The sequence below is a fragment of the Pan paniscus genome, chromosome 3 (assembly GCF_029289425.2).
Source record: "Pan paniscus chromosome 3, NHGRI_mPanPan1-v2.0_pri, whole genome shotgun sequence".
Classification (NCBI taxonomy): Eukaryota; Metazoa; Chordata; class Mammalia; order Primates; family Hominidae; genus Pan; species Pan paniscus.
Genome location: NC_073252.2, coordinates 135,284,411 through 135,291,748, shown reverse-complemented (window position 1 = coordinate 135,291,748; position 7,338 = coordinate 135,284,411). Strand labels below are relative to the sequence as shown.

Here is a 7,338-nt window from a genome sequence, read left to right as displayed (position 1 = left end):
TTGATCTCCTGACCTCGTGATCCGCCCGCCTCGGCCTCCCAAAGTGCTGGGATTATAGGCGTGAGCCACCGCGCCTGGCCATTGTAGGGTATTTTCTTATATTTTCATTTGTATGTTGAGTACACTTATCTAAGAGATACTACTATTTGATTTCAGAAACACCTCAGGATTTGAACATCATTTAAATTCTGAAAAGAGAAAACAAGAAAAATTCCCTTTCTTTCTGTCCTTCATTTAAAGGGACATTTACCATTTAAAAGAGAGAATTAGATCCCCGTGATCACCCTTGTGGGTGACAGATGACGGGCCACGCTCTTTGTGGGGTGTGGGGTGCGGACAGCTTGGGTTGCACAGGCTTGGGTCAGGGATGACAGGAGGAAGAGGTTCTCAGCTACTCAGCCTGTTACCAGGACCTGTCCCACCAGCAGAGGTACGATAAGGATGGTGGGCTCATGGCCTTTCATTACCCCAGTGGATCCTATAGAACACATTGCCTGTCTCTTGTCCTCTATTTACCCGGCTTCTTTTGATATCCAGGTGAAAGAACTGGAGAAGAGTGCTTCAGGCCAGGCTTTTGAACTAATTCTCAGCCCTCAGTCAAAGGAATCAATTCTATAATTCCCTTTCCCCTCTCCACAGAAGAAGGATAATTTCCTTAGAGGAAACTCAGAAGATATGAGAAGCTGCAGAAGAAAGGCACGAGTCCTACTAAGCTGAGATCTTGAAGCAGCTTGCAAAGGATGGAGAAATAAGTGGTTTAGAAAGCAATAGAAGAGAATACTAACTTCAGCAAAATGGCAAAAAGAACCTCACCCACAAAATGAAAGCTAATGAAGAGAATAGAGAGGCACAAATGGCTGTCAAACTGGAGTGTTTGCCAGAGAAGGATAAGCACATTGAACAAGTGCAGAAGAACAAAGAATCCAGAGGTCCTGTTGATGAGACTGAAGCTGACTAATTTGTTCTGAGAACTGACTTTCACCTCTCTTTCCTAAATATCCAAAAACTACTGGCCAGTGTCATTTATTCTTTCCCTTCTGACAATACTCTAGAAGCTAATGGGCAGCTGTATAGATAAACCCATAGAGTAATATGTTGGTTTAGGGGATAAAGGGGAGAAACTGAAAGTGTGGTTCTTTCTAATGTAGATATTTTTCTTGTTGCCTCTTTTTTATTTCGGTACACTTGGTGTGCTGGGCTAATGGCAAGTACTGTTTTTCTCTGTGAAAACATATTGTGAAGAGTATGTAGTGGCTTCTTTAGAACTTTTAATTGCTGAATAATATATGTTCACTTTTCAATCCCAATTGTGTCCCAATCTTACCAGATGCTTAAATAGTTAAGTACCTTACAAGATATTTAAATGGTTAATAAAACTACACAGTGCTATTGGTGGTAGTGACTTCAAAAAAATAAAAAGATAGGCCTGGTGTGGTGGCTCACACCTGTAATCCCAGGACTTTGGAAAGCTGAGGCGGGAGGATCACTTGAGGTCAAGTTCAAGACCAGCCTAGCCAACATGGTGAAATCCTGTCCCTACTAAAAATACAAAAATTAGCCTGGTGTGCTGGCAGATGCCTGTAGTCCCAGCTACTCGGAAGGCTAAGGCAGGAAAATTGCTTGAACCTTGGAGACAGAGGTTACAGTGAGACGAGATCATACCACTGTACTCCAGCCTAGGTGATACAGCAATACTTCATCTCAAAATAAATAAATAAATAAATAATTAATTAAAAAAGTGGAGAATTACAGGAACGTTTTTAAACTAGATTTGTGATTCTCTTGGTCCTCCAAATTTTACAGACAAATTTAATCCTCATAATAGATGACAAAAGAATCTTCCTTGAGGCTTTGACCAGCCCATAGATCCATAAGTTGAACCCATGCCCAGAAATTTCCCATCTTAAGTGCCCTAAACATATAAATTAATGAAAAAGTAGGGATTGTTAGTTTGAGAGAAGCCCTAATGAGAGAGATGGAGACCAAAATACACAACAGAAAAAAGTAAAAAGGAAATTGGAGAAAAGAGACACTTTAGTAATTAAAAATGCAAGTAATTTATTATTAATATACAAGTAATTTATTATTAATGTACTAATAATTGTATGCATGTGTTCAGAATTTTTTAGAAAATATGCATTTGAAACATTAGAAGATAAAAATCTAGAAAGCAGCTTGAAAAGTTAGAAAATAGAAGAATTGATGAGAAATAGTGAGACAGGTAAAGAAAATTAGAGGATCAATATGCCATCACCTAAAAATATTTCCAAAAATAAAAAATAGAGAAAAGGAGAGGTATAAAATATCAAAGAAATCATTCAAGGGATTTTCCCAGCACAGTAGAGCATGTTTCCCAGGTGAAAAGAAACTACCCGTTTTCTGGCACCCTTGTATTAAAGCATATCACATTGAAATTTTAGAAAACTGAAGTTTGGCAAAGAGAGGATCCTAAAGGTTTTGAGAGTGGGAGAAGATATAGATATAGGTTACATGAAAAGGATCAGGACTCATAATCGCATCAGAGATTTCTGTAGTGGTACAGGCAACCAGTTGAAAAAAACAAAAACAAAGCAAAAGCACTTTCAAAGTCCTGGGTGGGACTTGTTCCCAAAATAAAATTGTATATTTTATCACCTATCAATCAAATATGAAGGTAGAAAAACATTTTCTTCACACATGCATAGTCTCAAAAATTATCTCCATTCCTCTTTTCTCAGTAAGTTGCTAGCTGAAGTACTCCACCAGTGATGTTTAAGTTTTGCATCAGCTGAACTGGATCAGGGATGCCCAGATACATGGTTGAACGTTATTTCTGAGAAAGTCTATAAGGATGTTTTCAGATGAAATTAACATTTGGATCATTAGACTCAGTAACACAGGTGGCCTTTTTCAATGTGAGTAGACATCATTCAATCAATTGAGGCATGAATAGAATAAAACATGGAAGAAAGGAGGATTTACCTCTTTGTCCCACTCCTTTAGCTGGCATGTAATTATTCTCTTGCCCTGGGACCAGGATATACACCATTTTGTTTCCTTGATTCTCAAGCCTTTAGACCCAGACTGACTTACACGACTGGCCTCCGTAAGTTGAACCCATGCCCAGAAATTTCCCATCTTCTTTTAAGTGCCCTAAACATATAAATTAATGAAAAAGTAGGGATCGTTAGTTTGAGAGAAGCCCTCATCAGCTTCTATGTGGTAAATCATGGGACTTCTCAGCTTCCATAACCATATGAATCAATTCCCTAGAATAAATCTCTTTATATCCTACAGATTGTTTCTCTGCAGAATCCTAATATACCACTAAAACGAAGTAAACCAAGAAAAAAAAAAAAAAACCTATGTGGCCTAGAAGGAAGATTCAATGTGCAAAGAGAAGCGAATCTCCAGGATGAAAGGGGAAAGTTCCTCCCAGTAGGACAGCTGAGCCACAAGCCTCAAGAACAATCAGCGCAGGCTGGTGACTTTTAGTGCTCATGAGAAAATATGTCTGTGATATACTAAGTCAGTAAAACATTTGACGTGCTTGAATGTGCTGAGGAGATTGACACTAACAGCAGGAATTTTGGAGTAAATTAATGGTATGTTCACAGACAGTTAAGTAAATAAGAGAAGAAAACTGGTCTGAAAACTAAAGTTCTGGCCAGGTGTGGTGGCTCAGTCCTGTAATCCAAGCACTTTGGGAGGCCAAGGCTGAGGTCATGAGTTTGAGACCAGCCTGACCAACATGATGAAACGCTGTCTCTACTAAAAATACAAGATTAGCTGGACGTGGTGGTGCACACTTGTAATCCCAGCTACTTGGGAGGCTGAGGCAGGAGAATCGTTTGAACCCAGGGAGCGGAGGTGGCAGTGAGCCAGGATCGCGCCATCACGCTCCAGCCCGGGCAACAAGAGCAAAAAAAAAAAAAAAAAAAAAAAAAGAAAGAAAACTAAAGTCTTGCCAGAAGTTAAATTCTATGTAGATACAAACCAAAACTAAACTGTGACTAGCCTTCACCCCTCTACATATACTCATAATGAAAACCTGAATATTAATAAAACAATAATATTATATTTTGAGAATGACTTGAGAAGTGTGAAATATGGGAAAATATGGTTTAAAACATGGGAAACAGATGGGAGCTTAGTCTTTAATTTTCATAGTAGGAAGCCAATACATACTGTCTTTAAAAAAATCAAGTAGTGTGTCCGGAATTGGTGGGTTCTTGGTCTCACTGACTTCAAGAAAGAAGCCACGGACCCTGACAGTGAGTGTCAACAGTTCTTAAAGGCGGCATGTCCGCAGTTTATTCCTTCTGACGTTCAGATGTGGTCAGAGATGTCTTCAGAATTTCTTCCTTCTGACGTTCGGATGTGTTCGGAGTTTCTTCCTTCTGGTGGCTTCGTGGTTTCAATGACTCAATAGTGAAGCGGCAAACCTCCACAGTGAGTGTTACAGCTCATAAAAGCAATGTGGACCCAAAGAATGAACACCAGCAAGAATTATTGCAAAGAACAACAACAACAAAAAAAACGGTGGAAACAGACACAATCGGGTTGCCACTGCTGGGTCAGGCAGCCTGCTTTTATTCTCTTATCTGGCCCAACCCACATCCTGCTGATTGGTCCAGTTTACAGAGAGCCGATTGGTCTGTTTTACAGAGAGCTGATTGGTCCATTTTGACAGGGTGCTGATTGGTGCGTTTACAATCCCTGAACTAGACACAAAAGTTCTCCAGGTCCCCAGTAGATTAGCTAGATACAGAGGGCTGATTGGTGTATTTACAAACCCTGAGCTAGATACAGAGTGCTGATTGGTGCATTTACAAACCTTGAGCTAGATACAGAGTGCTGATTGGCGTATTCACAATCCCTTAGCTAGACATAAGGATTCTCCAAGTCCCCACTAGACTCAGGAGCCCAGCTGGCTTCACCCAGTGGATCCCGCAGTGGGCCGCTGGTGGAGCTGCCTGCCAGTCCGGTGCTGTGCGCCCGCACTCCTCAGCCCTTGGGCAGTCAATGGGACCAGGCGCCACTGAACCAGGGCGGTGCTCGTCGGGGACGCTGGGGACGCGCAGGAGCCCAGGGCGGTGGGGGCAGGCTTGGGCATGGCAGGCTGCAGGTCCCGAGCCCCTGCCCCGCGGGGAGGCGGCTAAGGCCCAGTGAGCATTCCAGCGCAGCGCCGGCGGGCCGGCACTGCTGGGGGACCCAGTGCACACTTCGCAGCTGCTGGCCTGGGTGCTAAACCCCTCACTGCCCCGGGCAGGCGGGGCCGGCCGGCCGCTCAGAGTGCGGGGCCCGCCAAGCCCACGCCCACCCGGAACTCTAGCTGGCCTGCAAGCGCGGCGCACAGCGCCGGTTCCCGCCCGTGCCTCTCCTTCCACACCTCCCCGCAAGCCGAGGGAGTCGGCTCCGGCCTCGGCCAGCCCAGAGAAGGCATCCCACGGTGCAGCAGCAGGCTGAAGGGCTCCTTTTAAGCGCGGCCAGAATGGGCGCTGAGGCCGAGGAGGCACTAAGAGCGAGCGAGGGCTGCCAGGGCTGCCAGCATGCTGTCATCTCTCAGTAGCAAGGTAAGCACATATTTTATAGATGTGAAGAAAAATGCCTAACAAAAGAGCTAAGAGAATGGGATAAGGGCATGTGACTGCTATTTCTCTCACTAGGCTTTATAGATCCTTTTGATTGTTGAAACTATGTGAAGTAAAATTAAAGAAAATGAATGGCTGTGCTTCAACATTCGGTATCACTAAACAATATTATGTTATCCATGTTGCCCTTACAGAAACATTCTGATTTTTTAAAGAATAGTTGAACTTCGCAGGAAGTTTTCTGCCAGCTGTTTTTTTTTTTTTTTTTTTTTTTGAGACGGAGTCTCGCCCTGTCGCCTCGCCCAGGCTGGAGTGCAGTGGTGCGATCTCGGCTCACTGCTAGGGTATTTTCTTTTACTTTTCTTTTCTTTTTTTCTTTTTCTTTTTTTTTTTTGAGATGGAGTCTCACTCTGTCGCCCAAGCTGGAGTGCAGTGGCGCGATCTCGGCTCACTGCAAGCTCTGCCTTCCAGGTTCACGCCATTTTCCTGCCTCAGCCGCCCGAGTAGCTGGAACTACAGTCTCCCGCCACCACTCATGGCTAATTTTTTGTATTTTTAGTAGAGACGGGGTTTCACCGTGTTAGCCAGGATGATCTCAATCTCCTGACCTTGTGATCTGCCCGCCTCCGCCTCCCAAAGTGCTGGATTACAGGCGTGAGCTACCGCGCCCATCCCTTGCCAGCTGCTTGTAAAGAATGTATGTACAATATATTTTTAAATCAGTTATGTTTCTACCCTGTTTCACAAAATTCAAAAGCAGTTTGATAACATTCGTAATAAAGCCAGCTTCTTAATTTAGATAATAGAATTGTAGATTCAAAGAAAACATTGTAAATTATGTAGCCAACCTATATACATTTACATGGGAGAAACTAATGCCCAGAAAAATTGGTGGCAGAAATGGAACTATTTTCAGTTAGTTATTATAATAATGTGGCAACAGAAATGAATACAAAGGGTCATAATATAGAGCCTATGGAATCAGACTGATTTGGTTTTACATTGTGTTTCCTTCCCTTTATCAGCTAGGTAATATCTAGAAAATTATTTAAATCCTTTCATACTCAATTTCCTCATTTTAGAAGTGGGAAATAATAATTTATTGTATTAAATGTGATAATATACATAAGCTGTATCTCTGGCATAGAATGGCCTATAAAGTATGACATTACTGCCAATGTCAAGAATTATAAATCTTTGCTATGGGTAAAATGTGAGAAGTGGGAGTGTATTCTAATTAGGATGATCAGTAATTTATCATGCAATGTAGACAATCTTTAGAAGGAAAGAGGGCAGTGTTAACAATAACGCCAGGACCACAGGTTAAATCAGGATTGTCTCAGGCAAACTAGAATGTAAGATCTTCTTGGTATGATGTAGTGAGATTAACATAAGAAATGTGCAAGAGAGACTACTTGTTGGGCAAAATGGAGGTTATTTGAATGGTCTGTGAGGCACATTTAGTACCTAGAAAAAGTTGGTAGTACACTTAACAAATATTTCTCCAGTAACTTTAAAAACTGTCCCAGTGGGAGGAAGGCTCTTGAAGGTAAAAAAATAAATAAATAAAACCTCAGGCATGTGAAAGATATAGAGGAACAAAGCCTACAAAAATAGCAAAGTTGGCTGATTTCTGTCAAGTTGTCTTGATGGCCTGCAGAGAGATAATGAGAAGCTGAGGACTAGTGATTAAAGGCTAGATATAAGAGTCAGAGTGGCTTTTTGGTAGCTTAAAAACAAACAAAAAGATTCAGGGCACAAGTTT

General features: G+C 42.1%; 1 pseudogene; it reads left to right on the top strand.

Annotated features, from left to right (window-relative positions):
• The first annotated feature begins 441 nt into the window (after nt 1–441).
• LOC106634721 (stathmin-like) lies at nt 442–958 on the top strand (annotated as a pseudogene).
• The last annotated feature ends 6,380 nt before the right edge of the window (nt 959–7,338 follow it).